The 23,082-nt window shown below is 33.5% G+C and overlaps 1 protein-coding gene and 1 long non-coding RNA gene across 4 annotated transcripts in view; one reads left to right on the top strand and one right to left on the bottom strand.

Moving 5' to 3' along the window:
• Positions 1-23,082, top strand: part of LOC127494694 (uncharacterized) — a 447,433-nt gene that overhangs the window by 226,792 nt on the left and 197,559 nt on the right. The gene's annotated exons all lie outside the window — the stretch shown is intronic.
• The window catches only part of fgfrl1a (fibroblast growth factor receptor like 1a), an 87,739-nt gene that overhangs the window by 59,950 nt on the left and 4,707 nt on the right, over positions 1-23,082 (bottom strand). Inside the window, exon 1 of one of the 3 annotated variants that reach the window (XM_051860762.1) lies at positions 3,412-3,429. The exons of the other annotated variants lie outside the window; for them this stretch is intronic. The gene's annotated coding sequence lies outside the window, so the exon portion shown is untranslated. Of the gene's footprint in view, positions 1-3,411; positions 3,430-23,082 lie in introns of those variants that run through there. 3 annotated transcript variants of the gene reach the window in all.

Below are 23,082 nucleotides of genomic sequence, written 5' to 3'. Positions count from 1 at the left end.
GCTGAATTTTCAGCATCATTACTCCAGTTTTCAGTGATACACTGAATACACTGTTACACTGAAAACAGTTGTGCTGATTAATATTTCTGTGAAAACCGTGATACACTACCATGGGGTAAGTACGTTTTAATGCAAGGATGCACTAAATTGATCAAAAGTGATAGCAAACACATTTATAACATTTCCACAAAAATATTATGCAGAACAACTCTTTATTAATGTTTTTACTGAGCTCTGAAAACACAGTATTATCAGCTGCATGTGTGTAAATAAACACAGTGCCGCTCTTCACTCTGAAACACTAAGTGCAACAGACTATGTACTTTTTAAACTGCAGCCTTCAATTTGATAAATGCTATTTTATCAGATATTTCACTATTTCAGTTTTATTTTGATTACTTGTATAGCCCCATTTCTTTATTTGAATGTTACATTTAATTAAATTAATTATTAGCTTTTCATCAACTCACAAAGCCCCATTTGGGAAACCCTGTGCAAGGCAAACAAGCCCAGCCAGTCACACATCCGAGTGTGTGCTATTCGGCTAATTCCATTTTACCGCTCAGAAAAACGGCTCACAGGAACCGGAATGCAGGGCATGAGTATATAAGATATCCACCCTTTCCCTCCCCTCAGACGAAAAAGAATAAAAACAGAGCTGTAAATGGTCGTTCATCACACACCAGTCTACACAGCATCTGCAATTTGCGTCTTTCCACAAGAAAACTGGTGGCTTTTGTAGAATGAAATGTTAGATGTTCAAAACTTATGAACATGTCATGCTGACAATCCATTGGTTTGAGGTTGCGGCACAGTTCAAGGTGTGGAGTGCTGAAAGAAGAGGGAAAAAGGTTGTGGCACAGCACAAGGACAACTTGATATCAAAACAGTATTGCAAAGGGAAACTATTAACAGTGTATGCTGGAGGTACGGGTGGCCGAAATCTCTATGGCTAATATTTAACGGTGACGGCCTCCAGTTGCCTGATAAGGCTGAGACGAGCCTGTCCGATCACACTTCTGTGTCTTATCTGTGCTCAGGGCACTAACCCCACTTTAGATAGGAGGCCAGCACCTGCAATTGCTTAATTTTTTTTAATAAACTTTGTGTATTTGTTAAATAGGAGCCCCATTGCACTACAACAACAGATGCAGGTCGAAGCCTATGGTATTATTGTGGTATTATCCATGGGACAAAGCATAGTTTAAAATATAATAAAAACCAAACTTTGAATGAGTACACATCAAAAAATACAATTTTATTATTAATATTTGTGGTGCATCATTATTATTATTGCTCACATTTAAGGTTATGGGTTTGTTCTAAACTTCAATGCGTAAGGAGAGGCTTGAGGAGAGGCTTGTTATTGTTGAATAAGCAATCAAACTTTTGATTTTCTGCATGATAAAATGGCCAAAACATTTTATATTAAAGAATGTAAGTACACGAAACTGTTTCACTGCAATGATCATGAGCATTTACAATACGGTTCCAAACTTCAAATAAATGTTGTTCTTTTGAACTTTCTATTCATTAAAGAATCAATGTGCTGTAAAAAAAAAAAAATAATAATAATAATAATAAAAAAAATAAATAAATAAATAAATAAAAAAAAACTATATATCATGACTTTCACAAAAATATGAAGCAGCACAACTGTTTTCAACATTGATAATAAGTGAGGGTTAATCAACGGCTAGCTGTGCATTAAATGATTTTAATGCATGATGTGGAGGCGGCAAACCTAACGTGAAGCAGAGTGCATTCAAATAGTTTAATGCACAGCTAGCCATGGATTATCCCGCTTATACCATGGTCATTTGCCAGCATTGACAACTTAACTTAGGGTAAAAATGACGGTTATTTTCGTCAGTTATGTCTCATCAGATCTAGCATTCTGCCCACTTTGAATCAGACACAGAGATAAAGTAGTGCATAAGATTACATTTATTTGAATGAATTATAGCATTTATTTGAATTCATTATTAAGAGGGAGAGTAAAGAGAGAGAGAGAGAGAGAGAGAGAGAGAGAGAGAGAGAGAGAGAGAGAGAGAGAGAGAGAGATGCACGTGTGAATTACCTGTTCTGAATCTGTTCAGCGTCTCTCTCTCTTAACAACAAAGATGTGAGTTTAATTACTTCAAAACTAGTGATGTTACCCCCTCGTTCCTGAGAGATATAAAAGTAGTGGTTCAGTAGTGAAGCTATTTTATTACTAAAAGTCACAGGGCAGCGTTGATAAGTTTCTGTGCTCCTGAATGTTTGTGTGTGTGCAGCGCGATCTCCCAGTGATGTATGCGTGTGGTGCTTCAATGAAAACAGTGCATTAATAAAGAACGGTAATTAACCACTTAGAATTCTTGGCAATTTGCCTAAAATGCCCAAAAAGGCATACCCAAAGAAAATTGCATGCTGTCTTGAACCATTTGGAGTATATGCATGGTTTTGGTCTCTTTTTAAAGGTATGTGTACCACGGGCGGTACAGTGGAACACTAACAGGTTAAACTGACTTGGAACTACCTGTGCACTATGTACCTGTACCTAACAGTTTTATTGCACACCTTCCAGCCAATCAGATTTGAGTATTAAGACAGACCATGGTATAATAAGAAATGTTTCTTGAGCAGCAAATCAGCATATATTGATTTCTGAAGGATCATGTGACACTGAAGACAGGAGTAATGATGCTGAAAATTAAGCTTTGCCATCACAGGAATAAATTACAATTTTAAAATATTTTAAAATATTAAACAGTTATTTTAAATTGTAATTATATTTCACAATATTACTGTTTTTACTGTATTTTTTTGCTAAAATAAATTCAGCCTTGGTGAGCATTAGAGACTTCTTTCAAAAACGTGAAAAGATCTTACCGTCCCAAAACTTTTGGATGGTAGTATAAACTTAAAATAAATAAAATACATTTGTGTCTACCATTAATTTGGAAATTGTCATAAGGACATATTTTTTTCAGTACTTTATAATCACATTTCCATAAAAATGTTTGTGTGTATCAATATATGATTATAATATCATTAGAAACCAATAAAATATAAAATTTTGCTTGTATAGTGCACCCTTACTAGCAACCACCCAAAACATTTTAGCAACCACTCAATCCCTTGGCAACCAGCACAACGCCCTGGCAACCACCCAGAACATTGTGAGTTTTGTTTTAGATTTTTTTTTTAATAAGAGCTATATTTTATATTATATATATTATATATATATATATATATATATATATATATATATATGATGAACATTTTAAAAATAAAAATCACTAAAGACCCAAATCCCTCCAAAGTCAAACTCTGACTATAAGTATCTCCCTTTTCCATTCCATCTGCTGGAGTCCATTCGTTCCTCCTGCCTCACACATTCCACACCGTGTCTCAACCATGACTAACCTCATTTTTTCTGTGCCGCTCTCCATCAGAAAGCGTTTCATCTACATGCTCTGCAGGCACCTGACCAGGGCAAAAAGGCACATAAGACACCTCGAGTCAAGTTGACCCATGAAAAAGAATGGCATTCAGTACTGAGTTCTAATGTAGACTGGGCATTTCATGAGCACAGCCCTCCATTTATGTGGAGAGGTAGTGAGATGCATGAGAGGAAGGGGGTTGTAGGACATTCCTCTCAAAGCTCTTACGCGCAAACAACGGCAGCTGGGAGTGAAGTAGCGCTGGGTCGTTGCTTGGGCCATGTGCTACATGTGTTCTTAATGTGCACTATAAAATCTGTTCATAAAGGAGCTTTGTATCATTTTCAGTTTTAAAAAAAGGAAAGTGACTGGAAAAAAGCATAATTTTTGGTCCAAGGCTTATGGAATGCTATTTGCATAATGGGGTCCACATGAAGTACCTGTATAAAATTACAAACGCAGCACTTCTGTAGTTTCCCGTTCTAATCTCCCCCTTCCCCCTTCAGCTTGTCCTTGTAAAGCGCTTTAGCCTTGTATTCATTGTGGCGCCACAGGAGAAGAATACCCTGACCCGAAAGGCACGGCCAGATCCGACAAAGTGTCCATTGACAGAAGGGGAACCTCACGTGGCCAGCAATCCTAGAATATTGTCTCAAATGAATCCGTCGTCATAGCACTTGTACCTGTCAGTGTACTTCAAATTTTGTCCTTGCGGGACGCTGATCTGTCATCTGCCTCGCGGTTATTTTCTTTTCCACTGCCGTCACGTGAGGGTCTTTCACTGGCGGTTCCGCCCCATGAACAACCTTCGTCTCCGTTTCCGCTCCCGCTCAAAATAAAATGATCAGGCCCATGGGAGCTGGCCGTAAATCAGCTATCCTGCCAAATATTTTTAGAAACAGGGCCTCTACACGAAACACAGCTCTAGTGTCTGAAGCACACATTCTGCCTGTTAAAAAAAGCATTACAAGTTTTTAAAGGGATATTTCACCCAAAATGAAAATGCTGTCAACATTTACTCACCCTCATTTCTTCTGTGGAACACAAGAGGAGAAATTTTCAATAATGTGCTGGTTGCTCTTTTCATCCAATTACAATGAAGACTACGCTTTCAAGCTTCAAAAAAGATGCAAAACACCATCATAGAGTCAACTGTATGAAGTTTTATGTAGTCAAACAATAATTTTGTGTGACAGACTGTTATTCCATCACTGCAACTGGATCACAGTGGGCCCTATTTTAACAATCTAAGCACATGGCCTAAAGCGCACTGCGCAAGTGCACTTAGGACGTGTCCGAATCCACTTTTGCTAGTTTAAGGATGGGAAAAATGGTCGGCGCGCCCGGCGCATGGTCTAAAAGGGTTGTCCCTATACTCTTAACACTCTGGAGTCGGCAATTTTGGAGGTACAAATAAGAGTTATTTATTATTAAAAACTGTGGAATGTCTTCTTTTATTTGTGTACACTCACAGTAAAAACAAAATGTTTTGCTTTTTGCAAAATAAAGAAAACTAACATGATGCGCAACCTGCCATCTCTATCTGAATGAAGTCCATTCTGATAGTCCTCAGAAAATGAACTGTAACTTAGAGAATGCTTATCACACAAACATGAGACATATGTCCAAAGAAACGTTGAAATGTCAGGTTTTAAATAATACAAGTCAAATCAAAAATATATATTCTCTGTTTATGTAATCTGTTTGAAAATTGAGAGATGTCAGTCGTTCACGAGTCATCTCATTATCCGCTAATGCGGCCACGCCCATGGACCGTGCACAGCTTTCAAACGCAAATTCTGAGGCGATACATGCAACAGCATTTCCAGCTCAGAAAAATGTATCAAGCTTAGTCAGATTCATGTACATCGTTTTGGAGACGTAGTGAGGAATAATTCTGGAAGAATTTACCTCAGAGGAAGAGCACAACTTTCAATTTAATTTCGGTCGAGGATCAACTTGATCAAGCCAATAATTGTGAATGGTAAGTTTTTTAAATTCTTAAGTTCTTTATTCTAATTGCAATTATAGTGTCTGTGAATATTATAATACAGACATTTAGGCTCTATAATATAACAAATATAATACATAAAATGTCATAGAGGTAGTAATATGAATGTTTAGATGATTTCTTTGGCCTGTTTTGAACAGATTATGAAGTGTTTACTCTGAAATAGTCTAGTGCCATATCAATGAAGCTTTTGTTCACAATGAATAATGAAAATTCAGCTTTGCATCACAGAAATACATTGTATTTTAAAGTATATTAAATTAGAAAACCATTATTTTAAATTGTAATAATATTTCATAGTATTGCTGTTTTTTAATGCAGGCTTGATGAGACTTCTTTCAAAAAGCTTCTTTCTTTTTCTTTTATCTCACAGATTTGAGAATTATAGTGACCAGATATTGGCCCATATTGGACTGCATGCATATGATACTGAGATCACTGACTGGAAGCAGGAAAGTTTTTTTTTTTATTCTTCTTCTTTTCTCTCCAGTGCATAGAAACACCAAATGCCAGGTATGTGATGTTCACATATATTTTTGAACAGGATTTATTTCCAGGTATAACTGTGTACTCAAAATGTGTCTTTGACTCTCATTTATAACTATAACAAACAAAAAATGATATATTACTTTTGTCATTGCATTCTTTCTTAGTTCACTCAGTCACATTCCTGACTGAATGGCTCATTATGTGGCTCATTAGGGGCAGGGTCTTAATCTCCTCAGGTGTGAATCACATCATTATTCATGAAGATTCACGCCTCCTTGCATATGGCCATCCTAAACAAAAAGTGTTTTAGAAATTTAAATTCAATACATTGTTTTATGTGTCAGAGTGGGCAGAATGATTTTAACATCACTTTGAAGCAAAAACTCTAGACTAAAATATACAGTTCCCAAAGGTCTTGTGAAAAAATGTTTAGTATGTGTTTTGAGGCCTTATTTCAGTTACTTTTTTTTTTTTCAAAAACCATGCATATACAAAATTCTCTTAAAAACACAAACATGTACATACTTGTTGCTCACATATTATTGTAGCCTAGTTAGTGCTGAATACAGTGTAATGAGACTTTTGTGTTTAATATGTTTATAAGCAACTGAAAAAAGCACAAATGTCAGGGCATGTTAAAACTTCTCCAAGGCTTCAAATTAGCCTCAGACCCCAAAGGGTTAATGAGTAATGGGTGTGTTTAACGTGCAATAAACCAATCAGAGTCTCATCTCCCATTCCTCTTAAAAGCCAGTTGCGCTTGCGCCATGGCAGAGTCGCTATTTACACTGCGGAATTTGGAAGCGGAAAAATGGAATGCTTCTCTAGTGAGGAAACAGATCTGCGTCGGGCTGAAACTAGCAAAAGACACTTGTGTCGCGCCTTGCACCGCATTGTATGTGTATGATAGGGTTTAACTCAGCCACATCAGTCTGATTAATAAATGAATTATTCATTGAACGAATCAGTCATTCAGGTTTTGTGAACTGCATCAAACAATTCAATGAAAATATTTCACAAATCATCATGGCTATGTCCCTAATAAATGTTAAAGTTAATTTTATGGAGCTTTTTGTAACTTTTTTTTTTGTTAACATAAATTATACATTTTTGGGTGAACTATTTCTTTAACAAGACATGCCAGCAACACAAATATATTTCAGCATCCTAAAGCAACACAGTATGAGGTTTGAGAGTTTAACTGGACCTCCAATGGACAATGAATTTGGGGTTGGGAAAATGAGACCCACACCTGTTACAAAAGAGCTTCTCATATCCCCATATAGGTAATTTTATCAGGCCTGATCCTTGGAGGGGCTGAGAGACATAACAGCCAGCAGAAGATGAAGACTTCCACAGGTGCAAGCAAAACAGTTCTAAACAATATACTGACTTGACACTACTGGGCTACGTTTTCCAAAATCATTGTAACCCTTACGAAAAAGAAAAATACTTCAAGTTCATTTTATGAAGTATACTTAAGCAATGTTTAAGTATATTTTTAAAGTATACTTTATGTAGTTAGTATATCAATAAAATCAATGTACTAGTAGTAAACTTGTAAGTGCCCAGGTGAAAAAGACATATTAAATTTATTAAGAATATACTTGAAATTCAAGTAGTAGGTTAACAATACATTTGTATTGCCAACATGCTTATTTGAAGTGCATTAAAAATATATTGAATTGCATTTTAATATATTTTAAAAAAATGTACTAGAAGTACTTTGGTAATAAATATATACTTAGTTACACTTTAAAAACATATGCTAAACACAAGCACACTTTTATTATATTTCTAAACAGTATACTAAAAGTACTTTGGTAATGAACATATGCTTTGTTACACTTAAATATGCTAAACACAAGCATACTTTTAGTGAAGTTAGTGTATTTACAGAAAACATACTTTTGTTACTCTTACTTAAAGTATATTTTATGTGTACTTTAAGAACATAGCTAAATGATTAAGCTTTTAGTGGGTTTAAATGTACTTTATAACCATGTGTAGGCCTACTGCGACTATATATTTTAAATATTTATATATTTATCATTTTAATATTTTCAAAGGGAAGATATTTTGAAAAACATTTTTAACATTTACAATTTACAACTTATAATGTAAAAACATTTGTCAACTATTATTAAGCATTGCCATAACCATACTTAAAATTAATATGTTGTTCAGTTTTACTTGTTTGTAAAAGGTTATACTACTTAAAAGGTTTTCCATTACATGATACGTTAATTGTAATAGGCTACTACTGAAATTCCCACAAGGATTTCAACATCATACAATTTGAAATGCATCATAAATCAATTTTCCAAAGATGCTTAAAAAAAACAAAATCACTATATATTGACTTGTGTTTAAATTTAAACAACACGTGTAACACACATGACAAAACCGGATTAATTTCAAGGCCGTTGAATGGCTCTGATTTTTTCTTATGATAATGAGCTTGCAGCCTCGCAAATGCCACATAATATTCAATTTTATTAAATTACACTTGTCTATAATTCAAATTTACACAATTCAAATTCAAATAGTATTGCCATAATCCTAGCTCCATATATAAATCAATATTTTCAAACAAACTACAGCTAAATCTATTTAAAATAAAGTAAGACTATTTCATACTAAGTATACTTCAAATCCATTCATATATTTATTGACATATCACTTAAGACTTAATGATATAAAATTATAATTAAACTTTATTTGGAGTATTTCTTTATTGGACAATGCACATTTCTTAATATTATGCCTAAAAAGTGTTTTAATATCACTATTAATAAGGATTGTATGATCTATGTATAATATTAGTCTTTAAATATATAAAGTGTACCTAAAGTATACTTGCAATAGTTCCACTTTAACACAATCAAATATACTTAAGTATATCTTTAGTTGGACCTCAGCACTACTTCCGCACAATTAAAGTGCATTAAGTACAAAATTAGTTGCTCCAATTTAGCAGACTTTAAGTATACCAGTTTAGTATACCAAAAGTACAGTTCCAGAGTATTTTTATTAAGCACATAAATATGTAAATGTATTTGTAGTATACTTAGAACAAGATAAATTTATTTCAAATACATTATTAGTATATATTTTTTCACAAGTTTATAAGACTTTGTGTAAAACTATATGAAAAAGCATTTAATAGGCTACTCAATCAAGTATACTTAAGTGCAATTTTAAGTATATTTCTGAGAAGTACATCAAGTATATTTCTGAGAAGTATATAAAAAGTAGATTGAAAGTATACTTAATTATTTTTAGGTTAAAAGAAGTATACTAATAGCACACTTGAATAAACTTCTTTTTCTTAAGGGAAGCCTAAATAGATCGTAGAACCATTGCCACCAATGGTCTCTACAATCAACTTAGCTCACGATGCTTTTGAAAAACGCATATATTATATAACGTTATTATTTAATGAATAGGTTTTTTTTTTTCTCTATTGACAAGTATTTTAATTGTGTTTAAAATATTTAATGTTATAGAATGGTAAGGTGTTAAGAAAATCTCTTCGGCACACACAAATGCAGATTTGAGCAGCATCTGCGATTCCCATGCACTAAAACCACTTCCACAACTCTCACACACTTCACACATTCCAACTGCTCTGTGGATTTTAACTTAACAGCTGGCTATGCTTTCCACTCTTATAACAGACAAAAAACAGAAACCAACTGTAAAAATTCAGCCTGGACAACTGCACCATAAAATAATCATTAATGACTGAAACACATTTAAACATTAATTAATAAAAGCAAAATAGAAACAACACTAATTTAAGTAGCAACTTTGTCTCAGATGTTTCTCCAAAAATTCTTTAAGATAACACAGCTAAGACAAATTAGAGAAATACAATAAAAAAATAAAAAAATAAATAAAATTGGGTTGAATTTGACAAAAAATGTAAAATAAAATAAAAAGGTAAAAACATTTTTTTAATAAAATTAGACAATTACTAATTACAAAAATAATAAACAGGTGGCTTGAATTAAAAAAAAAAATAAATAAATAAAATTAAATACAATAAAAAGGTAAAAAAAAAAATGGAATTATAAGGTTCTTGGAATTATAAGGTTCTATCTTGCATTTTTGTCAAAATTAAGTTATTCACATATTCTGTAACAACTTATTTACATTATGTGATCTTTCTTTTTTTAAGTTGTGTACATTTTGGGCTTTTTTTTAGAAAACAAAAAAGGTTCTATCTACTAGAACCTTCTATAAGGTTCGATCTGTGAGCCAATCAGCATTTATAATGCACACACGAGGACCGATCAAGAATCAGGATCAGCTTTCTTTGTCATGCTGCCGGGCTGCTCTGTGACAGCGGAAAAGAGAGCAGAAAACGCGAAATCAGTGAATACTAAACAATGCCACGCAACGCGATGTTTATTAGAAACTTAATGATCGACTATTTTATTTATGATCTTGTCAATGACAGCAGCCCAAATTCCAGCGAATTTCAGCTTTTTTTGTGCTTTGCTTTAGCTATTGCTGAGGAGTTATTTTTATAGTTAGACAGACCATGCTAGCCGGCAGTGCTATTAAGAGGCAAGACTAAAGGATAGGTTCGGGTTTTGTAGTCTATTTGTTTTATCCCAGTCACGTCATTGTCATATGAGGGAGGTTATGTTTTAACCTTGATCCATCCTGTCTACTTGTATTGAGCTGTAATGTAGCTATAAAGCTCTACACTATGGCATACCGGATTAAAGTGTATAAACTATGACATTAAGTGAGATGAAATGTTAAATTTTACATTGTTAGTAAAAACTGAGTTGCTGCATAGTTGAAATATTTTAAATATTTTGAATGTGAAATATTTTTAATTATATATAGTCAATGAAACATTTTTCATTGTTTATTAAACTTTGTGAAACACCTTTGCTGAAGCATTGTCTGTTTTCTTGCAGTTTTTTTTTTTTTTTTTTTTTTCCATTTTTTCTTAAAATGTCTTAAATTTTACAATATTAAGCCTTAAAGGTCAAATAGTCAAACATTTAACAATTTAATTGATCTTCATTACAACAATAAACATTAGCATGTTATTTCAGCCATACTGATGTCTAGAGAGAAAGCCATTTTACGTGTCCCACTTTCTGTGGTATAAGTGGTCAGAAGTATTACAGTAGCTGCTTTCTGTCTAAACAAAAGGAAACTTATCCTTAAACTGTTCCTGCAATAATGTCCCTAGTGAAAAAATAGTATACTTAAGCACAATTTATTCGTATATGCTTTAGTATAACTAAATGTATTTGTGGCACGCTATAAATTGGTATACTTAAAGTCTTCTAAATTGGAACAACTAATTTTGTACTAAATGCATTTTAGTTGTCCAAAAGCAGTGCTGAAGTTCAACTAAAGCTGTATTAAATATACTTGTTTGTGCTAAAGTGGAACTATTCCAAGTATACTTTAGTACACTTTAAATATACTCTTGTATTAAAGTTTTGAAATTCAGTCAGCATAAGCTTCAAATGTATTTTGGTGACATTAGGATTGCAATTCAGTTACACTGTATGAGTGTTTAACATACATTAATATTATACTGATAACAAACTTTTAGTGATTTTAAAACACATTGCAATGGCATTCCAAGTAAACTTGAAGTGTGCTAATGGCATCATTATAGTGAGCTTCGAATAGGTTACAATAAAGTAATCTTTATAAATAAAGTCACAGCTTAAGAATTTGCCTTTTACAGACACCCCCAGTATACCAGTAACTTACTTATCCAGTGAACATCAGTAAGACAATGGGAACAGATATGTATTTGTATATTGAATGTAGGAACCAGTACAGGCTGGATTCGAACTCAGGTCACTGTCGCACAAGAGCACTCACTTTACCTGTTGCGCCACCACGCAGATATACTCCACAAGTATATCTGCATGGTGGCGTACTCAGAAGTACTCTCTCTATACTGTTACAAGTACAGCTATAAGTAAACAGATTTTCAGATTATCAGATTAATGACAGCACAAATTATATGGATTAAAAGACTGTGAATTGCCGAGAAAAGTCTCAATATAGGCACAGTAAGTGGTTCGTGAAAATAAATGTGAAACGGCCTGTATATAACACGAAAGCTGTTGAAGAAATAAAACCAGCAGACGCAACATTAAATATCAAGAATGTTTTGCTTCCCTTTTACTTGACATGATCTGTCATTAACGCAACATGAAGTAATTGCATAAACCGGCATAACATTAGTTTTATTCTTGTGTGCGCACTAAAACACAGACAGTTCCGTTCGTTGGTGGAAGAATGTGAACATGCAGAACTGCTTGTTTTTCAGTGCACGCAGATGGAATAAAACCATCTGCAACATTTCTCTGCCGATTGTCTCTGCGCACTTCAACTCTCAACTGTTCCTGACGTAAAACGCAATGAAATGAATTGGCGATCTCGCATTACACTGCGGATTTAAATGTGATGCATGAATTAAAATGATTTACTTTTCATGCAGCTATGGTTTCTGAATTTATTTGACATTTTAACTTTTTGTGTAATTTTTGAGGACTGGTCAGCATCAGTATAATAATTTGTATAATAATTCATAATATTTGGACAGCCCAAAGGGCTGCAGTCCATATTTCATTGTGCAACGGGCCATTAAAGTAGCATTAATGGAAAAAGTGTATTACACTTAGGTGCATTGGAATGCATTAGAAATACACTAAAGTAATAAAACTTCTGATCAGGTACGTGAATTTCTTTCACCATTTCAAACTGACTATATGTTGTTTTCTTTATTTGTCATAATTACAAATATTTACTTTTGTAACTACTTTCTATATGTATGTATATTTGCTTTGCAACCATGCAAAATTGTGAAAAGTGCTATAGAAATAAATTTGAATTGAATTAAACAATAGCCTACCTGATATTCAAAGTGTGGGCAAATTTTTTAAAAGGTCATAATTATAAAACTTATTTCATGATTATTTATTGCAACTCAAAACACATTTCCTGTAAACTTTTATCTAGACCAATACTTTTTTTACACTCAACAAGTAGAACTCAAATACAGTTAATTGAATTGTACATTTAATCATAACAGGTCAACATAGGATTCAACAAAAATAAATTACTGAAGTAGTACTTAAATATTTAACAAATTAAATCATTTTATTTGCAAATTGCTCATTGTTACATTTGAGCTGTAGGCAAAAGTTTTAAAATTCCTCCTTTACAGCACCTGTTGTGAAACAAACTAGATGTTTCACTTCATACCTCACGTTTTCTTTGGTTTGCACAAAAAGAAAGTCTCATCTAAAAAATTACATAGCATCATCTAAAAATAATTTGATCATTCTCAGATTTGAAATACATGCTGAGACTTGGGTCTTTAGCTACAATGAGTTTCTAGACTCTAAATGTTTCGTTCTGACAAATGTGCCAAAATCTGCAATACAGATTTCCAATAGTGTGCACGCCAAAGAGTTCTGTTGTTTAGCAAAAGTACAGCAAAACAGATTGTTGGTGAGTGTGATGGCATTGGCTTTATGGCGTGTTTGAAACACAGATCAATCATTGTGTCAACTTCTGATTCAACCAATGGTAGGATGTTGGGGCAGGCCAATGGGGGTCAAGGTTTAGCTTCAGCAGTTACAGTGTTTTCAAGTCATGTCAGAAAGAGTGTATTTATGAGATAAATCTCATAATTATGAGTTTTGGTAACTATGAGTTTTCTTAAGAGTTTCCAAAATATGTGCATGACGGTGAGAAAACATGTCAGAGGCAATGGATGCAGAGTCTGCTCCAGTGAAAAAAAACCTACCAAAATGTATTTAAAATAGGCCTACATTAATTTCATACTAACTACAAACCCATTAATATATTTACTAACATAAATATTCTAATTAAACTTTATTTGGAGTTCTTCTTTTTATTGCACAATGCATATTTCTTAATATTAAGCCTAAAATGTATTTATTTTATCACTATTAGTAAGGATAGTATGATCACTGTATAATTTGAACGCAAGATATTTAAAGTGTACCTAAAGTATACTTGCAATAGTTCCACTTTAGCACAATAAAAAAAAAAATCTTTAGTTGGACCTCAACACAAAAATACTTGTTCCAATTTAGCAGACTTTAAGTATACCAATTTAGTATACTAAAAGTACAATTGCAGGGTATTTATATTAAGTACATAAATATGTAAATGCATTTGTAGTATACTTAGCATAAAATAAATATATTTCAAATACATTTTACTATATTTATTTTTCACTAGGGGTGTTATATTACCTACCATATTCCCACCTAAATTTAACATCTGTACTGGACAAAATATTTAGCACTGCCTTTTATGCTTAACTTTAATATTCATTCTAAAATATGAAACAAATGTCATAGAAAGCATTAAATGTAACTATCTCATGCATGTCAACACATTGTTACAACACTAATTTTATGTTTTAAAACAATAACTTTATGTTTTAAAACAAATTATAAGTAACCTGTTTGTGTTTTTGATAATTATTGCTTCAGTTAATGTTTTGCATTCCAAACGGAAAGTGTTTTTTTAGAATTAGAAGGTTCTATCTGCATTTGACCCATTCCAAAAATCCCCATTTACAGATCTGAGAGGATTTTGATATTGTACATTTAGAATACATTTGGCAATAGCAATGGCAATTTATTTATATAGCACAATTAAATACAACCTACATTGTCCAATGTGCTTTACAATAGCTAAAAACACAGAAAAACACAAAAAAGTAGAAAAAAAAAAAAAAAAAAAAAAAATGTACGAAAGGGACTTGTTCCCCATATCATTTTTGCTATATGGAATGCAAAACTTTGAAGATCAGTATCTCAAAACTGCTCAGAATGCAGATATGCAGATAGAACCTTATAATTCCAAGGTGACGAATTACTATTCACAAAGCAATAATAAACAGGTGGGTAAATAAAAAATAAAAAAATAAAAAATAAAATAAAACTAATAATAATTTTACAAAAAAATTAAAATACAATAAAAAAAATAAATATTATAAAAAAAAATATAATAAACAGGTGTCCTAAATTAAAAATAAAATAAATAAAACAAAACAAAACAAAACAAAATAATAAAATAAAATAAAATTATAAAAAGGTAAAAAAAAAAAAAAAAAATAGAAAATTACTATTCAGAAAAATAATAAAATAAGTGGCTTGAATTTTACAAAAAAAAAAAATTAAAATAAATAAAATTAGACAATTACTATTCACAAAAAAATAATAAAATATATAATAAAAATATAATAAAAAATAATAAATAAAATAAAATAATAGAATAAAATAAACAATAAAATTAAATTAAATTAAATTAAATTAAATTAAATTAAATTAAATAAAATAGAACAACTGTTGCATGTCCTGTCTGACAATGGTGAGGAAATCTCTCTGCATTCCACCAGTCACTTAATGTCAGTCAACTCTGCGGCTGTTGTTTAGGCACGGAAAACCTTTCACCTTGAACAGGGTATGCCAGCAGGGGAGGCATGTCATGATGTTTAAGAGACAAAGAGGTAGCTTGGTATTAAGGGGGTCAGAAGGTTACATTCCTAATTGGCTTGAAAACAAATTGCAAGAAGAAAAAACTGGACTGCAAACCTCCAGACTCAAGTGAGTAGAACAGGCAAATACAACAGTCACAAGAAGTATTTGGACACCTACGTCACACTTAAAAAAAATTATGAATGTTACTGCATTATCAAACAAAATAGCATTACAATAGCAATACATTTTTCAAGCAAACATTAAACAAAAACAATATGTTTGTTGATGGACACTATGAGGTATGCAATAATTTTTGCAACTTAAGTGTTTGCATACAGTTACAGCAGCACCTTAGACACTCAGAAAGCAGTATATGATGCAATTCCATACAAAGCAACTTCTGGAAGATGCTGGCATCTTTGACAAGTCCAAGCCCTTGCAATTCAGAACTGCGTGGTGGCATGCGGCAGGCACTGTCGGCAGCTTTCTTGACGTGGTTGATATCTGGGGCAGGTCAGACATAACAGAGGCTGATGGCTGGTACAGTTAAGTGCCCTGCCTTAACTAAACAAAAAACTTTTTTGGGGAAGCTGACTCATTTGCGTGTCAGAGGACGGTGTAACTGCAAGAGATGCCTTCCATCAATCACGCGCATAGCTTTTTGGTTGGAGGCTGGCGTGGGCTTCTGCTGCACAGGGAGCACCAGAGCCCTCTCTGACATATGACATATACACAGCTGCTGGAGAGGCACAGGCCCCAACACAAACTGACATGCCAAATCCCAAAGAAAACAAGGGGAGCTGTCTCCAGTCAAAGGACTGCTTTTCAACATCTCATTTGTAATGCAACCAAAAGAACAGCTGGGGATATGGGGGTGGGAGGCGTCCCAAACAGCACAGAGGAGCAGTAAGCCAACAAGTCCGAATCGCAAAATGGGAAGCGCTTGGAAAAGTGACAAGCAGGCAGACAAAACAGGAGAAATGTTATTGTAAGACCTTTGGTGTGGGGTCAGGCATGCAACCCAACCTGGCCTTCTCTCTGGTCCTCTATACTCACTTTTGACCTGAGCACTGGCCAACACACAGACCACCGGCCCACAACAATGAACTATTCAGCCTATGCTATGACCAGGAAGTGCGAGTGAGCGTGTGAAACATGTAGGATTCCCAGCAGCTATCAGCGGACTGCTTAACAAACTTCCCATTTGACTGAGATTTACTGCTTTGGGACACACCATTTGCAAATTTGCTATTGTAAGAGGAATTTAGAAGCTGGACCATCAACGTATGCATGACTTCTGTAATCGGCTTTCAAATTCCAGTCTGGGAAAGCCTACATCCTGGGCACCAAGGTTGGAAATTAATGGGGGCTTGTGGCAAAAATGCCACCAAAATGAACAGAAATGCCCTCCAAATATATCTATTACGGCTGTTATGATTAAAGTGAAATATAAAAAATGAATGAAAAGTGTTCATTGCTTTACAATTAGATCTGCTCAGGTTGCAACAAAGATTTGTTGGTAACACTTTCTATGAAGACCATGCTTATAATGATTTATAGGCCCATTTATACTTATTTATAAGTAAGTATTACTATTCTATAAATATATTTATAAAGCCTCATTAAGACCTATACCACATTATAAGAACAGTTATAGATACATTTATATTATTTTTATATTTACTTGTAAGCCATGCATTTGCTTTTTCAATGTGCATGCTCATAATCCATTATACACTGATTGATTTATAAATGATCATAGCTCCAGAGACATTTGTTTGCTGTAACAATAAGTTATTAATTATGTCTTTAATGGCTAATGTTTGCATTAGAGGTCATGAATGGTAATTTTGATTTGTTAAAATCTATATCTCCTCAGCCATATGCATGGTATTGCTTATAGCAGTTTGGAATTATACTTTAAAAAATATTGCTGCAGTGTTTTGCAAGTATGTAACATTAAAAACGATAAATTTTTTTCCAACTGTTTGTAACTGTTTTACAACTGTTTTTTTTTCCCTTCATTATTTTATTACAGAAATTGTTGTTCATTAGTTACATTTACAAGTAAGCAACTTAAAATGTATGATGAGCACATCTTCGTGATTTCTTAACATTTGCTTTAGGAAAATTTTTGTGTTTTCACTTTACTTAAAGCCATTAATAATGCATTTATAGAGATTAGTAACTGTATTATTACTCACAATAAGTATTTATAAGAACACAATACAGCTATTAACAATACATTCACTAAGCAGCAATGCAGGTTGCATCTTTATAAATACATTCATGGAACCATATAACTGACTAATTAATACTTATAAATCAGTGTGTAATGGTTTATAAGCATGAGCATTGAAAAAGCAAAAGGCATGACTTATAATTAATTATATAAATAATATAAATGTAACTATAACTGTTCTTATAATGCGGTATAGGTCTTAATAAGTCCTTATAAATATGTTTATAAAATAGTAATACTTGCTTATAAATAAGTATAAATGGAGCTATAATTCATTATAAGCATGGTCTTCATAGAAAGTGTTACCGATTTGTTTTTATGCATTTTTTTTTTCCAGCGCTGAGGAATATAAACAACCACACAATTTTCTTATGAACGCAATGCCCGAACAGAGGTGTTTAGATTAGTCAAAATGTTTTGTTCAGTGCTCTAACAACAAAGTGCAGATAAGTTGTAAGTAAGAGATTCATTTTGCAGTGTAGACACATTCAGTGGATATTTGCGAGAGTGCAGAACTCGTGCTAGACTAAATTCATGGAATTCCCAGCTTTATTTTATTCTCAGCTTGAAAAACCATTTTGTTTTTCATGCTACTAAAAGAACCAATGTGAAATCTTGCTTTTCTAATGCGTAAAAACTAAAAAGAAATAAACTAATTCATAAATGGTTCTTAGCTTGTTTTGTCTGTGTAGACAGAATATGATGTGCTATTTCCCATAATGTTTTTTTTTTTTTTCAAAATTTTGCAGCCCTACCCTGTAATGAGTTCCTGTTTTTTAATTTATATTATGGCTATGTAGTATGTACATTATATAATCATTGTTTAAATACATGTATGCCATCTCTGAGCAGCATTAAACAAAAACGCCATGTCAGATGCCGCTTCTGTTCCACCTTTGCAGTGTAAAGATGACGTGTTGATGTTGATCAAATTTTAAATATAAGTCTACAGTTTTCTGACTGATTGATAAGTTATTGGTTAAATGTAAGCATTTGATTAAAGGGCAATGCAAATACAGTTAATGAGGTAATTATAAAAATTGCCCTTAGAAAGACAAAAAATGGTCTGCAAATCAAATATTGCCACTTAATGGAAAAGTTCATTCCTGACCCACAACTGCTCAATGGACTCATGCCTCTAGTCACACATTTAGCTAAATGTCTGCAACCCCCAATTCAAATTGGGCTGTTTTTCCTCTTTTCACACTCCCATCATTACGAGCACCTCCCCCATCGAGTAACAAGATCCCGCACCAGCATCCAGGCACCGTGAGGCGCCAAGGCCAGAAAAGAAACTTCCAACCTGAAATGCAGGATCTGTGAACCTCTATTAGCCTTTTGGTCTTTTTTATGGCCTAATCAAAAATCACATCAGCCAGAGTGACACCGATAAATAGTAATATCATAACAAAATTCTCCAGTGGTGTCTGAAGTCATCCAAATAATCCAGTCAGACAATAATTAAACTGATAGATTGACATTGGTTCGGCCAAAATCAGGCCATTTTGAGATGATTGCTAGCCTTGTTAACAGAAATGGGTTAGCATCCAAAATCTAAAGCACTGACAATAGGTAATGTTTATTTTAAATATTTTTAGTGAATTTGTTGAGTAAATAGTGTGTAAAATAAATAATTGCAATTCTTACACTTTCTAACTATGAACTATGAATGCTAACCTAAAAATGTGTATATAATGTTTTAACATTTTTTTATGTTTTTGAAAAAAGTCTCTTTTGCTCACCAAGGCTGCATTTATTAAAAATACAGTAAAACACAGTAAATTTGTGAAATATTGTTACAATTTAAAATAACTGTTTCCTATTGTAATATATTTTAAAATGTTATTTATTCCTGTGACGCAAAGCTGCATCATTTCAGCATCATTACTCCAGTCTTCAGTGTAACATGATCCTTCAAAAATCATTCTAATATGCTGATTTGCAGCTCAAGAAACATTTCTGATTATTATCAATGTTGAAAAGTTGTGCTGCTTCATATTTTTGCAGAAACCTTATTTATTTATTTTTCAGAATGAAAAGAAAGTTCAAAAGAACCTTTTGTCACATTATAAATGTCTTTCCTTTCTTTTTTGAACAATTTAATGCTTTTGCTGAATAAAAAAAAGTGTTTAAAAAGTCTGATTAAATAACTTAGTCTTAGTAAATAACTGACCAAAATAGTCAGTAACTGACTGATATACTTTTTAAATTTCAAAGAGTTGTATAATTAATTAAGAATACATTAAAATGAGTTGTGCAAGACCAACATCTATTTCAATTGGATCTGAAGGCATTAGATTTTTTTCATGGTCTGTTATACAGTAGCCTGTTTCAGCATCACATGCAAAGGGTTGTGTGTTGGCAAAGCAAATGACACCAGTTATGTTCCCAAACCATTTTTCCACCTCATTACAGAAGAATGTCCCTCACAGTCAATCGAAAATGGGAGTAGGTGACACAAAAAATGGCCGCTACGTAAACACCATTTGACCTGAATAACTACTTTATTGGGCCCACTTAACAACTATTCATTGAGTCTTCCTCAATGGAAATGAGATTTACAGCTTTCTTTACTTATAGTGGTTATCCTCACGGTAAACCGATCCAACCATCTAATTGGTACTAGTGACTGTGCTTCGGTTTAGACCGTAACCCATGCTGCACAACTAGAGGAAGTTTGAGGATAAAGGGAAACTGATAATAATCAACCCTTCAAATGTTTTGACAAACATTTAAGTGGGATGAATGGAGCTACCAACTGTAACACCATGTTTCTTAAGCATCGTAAATAAACTTCCTGGACGTCTTGCTGGTGATAAAAGGAGGGGGGTGGGGGGTGGGGGGGATATCAAGCTCTTCCTCTTGGTTTGCGACTAGTTTTTTTTTGTTTGTTTTTTTGTTTGTTTTTTTTCCCCTAGAGATGCAGATTTAATGTCCATCAGATCAGAGTTCATGAGGATGTTTATTTTGCAAGCAGAACATCTCACTGTTTTCTCCATTGAGATTACGGATCCAGACATCTCAGTGAGTATTGACATATGCTTCAAGGGTGGTCTACATCAGTGTAAACAAATCAGCGTGTGCCTACAAACATTCAGCCCATCTCCATCTTCAGAGCTCGCCCCTGCCATATGTTCCCAAAAACACTCTTCTACGATCCCTGAAACTCTCTTCCCTAAAAGAATACCCACACACAAACTCAATTCTTGAGTAAAAACGTGAACAGCAATTTCTGCATTGTTAATACAAGCACACACAAAGATATTTTTGTATCATATGAGCAAATGTTGTAGTTATCCCTTTCAGAGAACATAATTCATGTCAATATCATTTGAGAAAACAAAAAATGGGAAGCTGTAACTAACAAGGCTTGAGGGTACACACAATGATATCCATTTAAGCTACAAGGCCATTGCATCATATAAACTGCACACTTTAAGATTTTTCCTGTGGACAAATTGTTGAAATTCCACATGGGATTGTAAAACACTGCTTCTGGCATGGCTGGCGAATGGGTCAAAAATAATTCCGATGAAATTGGATGCAGGTTGCATTTACATATATTCAAAATTGCCAGCTGGAACGAGCGGCCGGTGGATGGAATCGGATGTTAGGGGGTTAGTTCACCCAAAAATGAAAATTATACCATGATTTACTCACCCTCAAGCCATCCTAGGTATATATGATCTTCTTTCAGATGAACACAATCAGAGATATATTTAAAAATATCCTTAGTCCTCCAAGGTTTATAATGGCAGTGAATGGGTAAAGTAATCCATAAACAAAGTAATCCATACAACTCCAGTGGATTAATAAAGGCCTTTTGAAGCAAAGCGATGTGTTTTTGTAAGAAAAACATCTATATTTAAAACTTTATAAATTCAAATAACTAGCTTCCGGCGGATGACCGTACGCAGAATGCGCAATTTGATTTGCAGCAGAAGAGTATCCCTGGACCTGACGCACAATGGCGAAAGCGGAGGCGCAGAGGATAGAGCAAAACAAATCACCGGTCATGGATTATAAGTCTAAAACGATAATTTTTAAAGAGAAATTTTGGAGGATTTCGATATAAGAGAAAAGGAGCTTAAATTTGTTGCACAGCCCTATTTGTTTGAACCGCGAGAGGCGTCTAAGCTTACAATACTCCTACATCCTGCGTCATACATCGTGTCAGAGGATTACTCATTAGGGCGCAAGTCGAATTGTGTACAGTCGTCCACCAGAAGCTAGTTATTTGAATTTATAAAGTTTTAAATATGGATATTTTTCTTACAAAAACACATCGCTTCGCTTCAGAAGGCCTTTATTAACCCACTGGAATCGTATGGATTACTTTTTTTATGGATGGATGCATTATTTTTTACTTCAAAATGAGGCTCCCCATTCACAACTATTAGAATTATTAAAATTTTTATCTGATTGTGTTCATCTGAAAGAAGATAGTCATATACACCTAGGATGGCTTGAGGGTGAGTAAATCATGGGATCATTTTCATTTTTGGGTGAACTATCCCTTTAAGTACTCACCCTCATGTCGTTCCAAACCCATAAGTCCTTCGTTCATCTTCGGAACACAAATTATTGTTATATCACAAAGATTATTGTTATATCACAAAGACTTTATTCAACAATTTTGTCTCTCCCCTGTCAGTCTCCTACACTGTTTACGTTCTATAGACAGTACAGGCTTCCATGTTTACGTCCAAATGTGACGTGAACAGTGAACAGCACGACGCATGGAAGCTGGCCAATAATGAATCTGCGTTCTGACATAGTACACAAAAGCTAGCACTGTCTATACGATGTAAACAGCGTAGAAGACTGACAGGGGAGAGACAAAATTGTTGAATAAAGTTTTTTTTTTTTTTTTTTTGCTTCTGTCAGATGGTTCAGTATTTAACCCTTGTGCTCTGTTCATTTGGGGTGGACACTTGTGCTGTTTGGGGTCCCCAGGCAACAAAATGTAATTTTGTAACAAAATATTATTTTTTAAACAAATGTAATTTTACTCAGTTTCTTAATGTTTTTACTCCACATTTGTGCAGTTTTTAGAGGATTTATGATTTTTTTTATAATTAAAAAAAATTAAATATATAAAAGCTTTTTATGTAAAATTCACTTCATAAAACATGGATAATTTGACATGGTTTAGTATAAGATTTTTGCCCATCTTTTGGAAAATGCAGTTTTAAAAGTAAAAAAATGAATCACTTTATCCTGCAGATGGCTGCAGAGCTCCACTATTTGCTATTTGCTATTTCAAGACAAGTTTCTTTTTTTTTTTGCAAATGGATTCATATCTACATATAATGAAATCACAATTATAACAATAAAAATTACTTTTTGTCAAAGTTTAGCATTTTTTGTATGAAAAAAAAAAATCAGTTTTTC

This window comes from Ctenopharyngodon idella, chromosome 14, assembly GCF_019924925.1.
Source record: "Ctenopharyngodon idella isolate HZGC_01 chromosome 14, HZGC01, whole genome shotgun sequence".
In the NCBI taxonomy this organism is placed as follows: domain Eukaryota; kingdom Metazoa; phylum Chordata; class Actinopteri; order Cypriniformes; family Xenocyprididae; genus Ctenopharyngodon; species Ctenopharyngodon idella.
The sequence above is the reverse complement of the archived record's forward strand: the minus strand, read 5'-3'. Positions and strand labels throughout refer to the sequence as shown.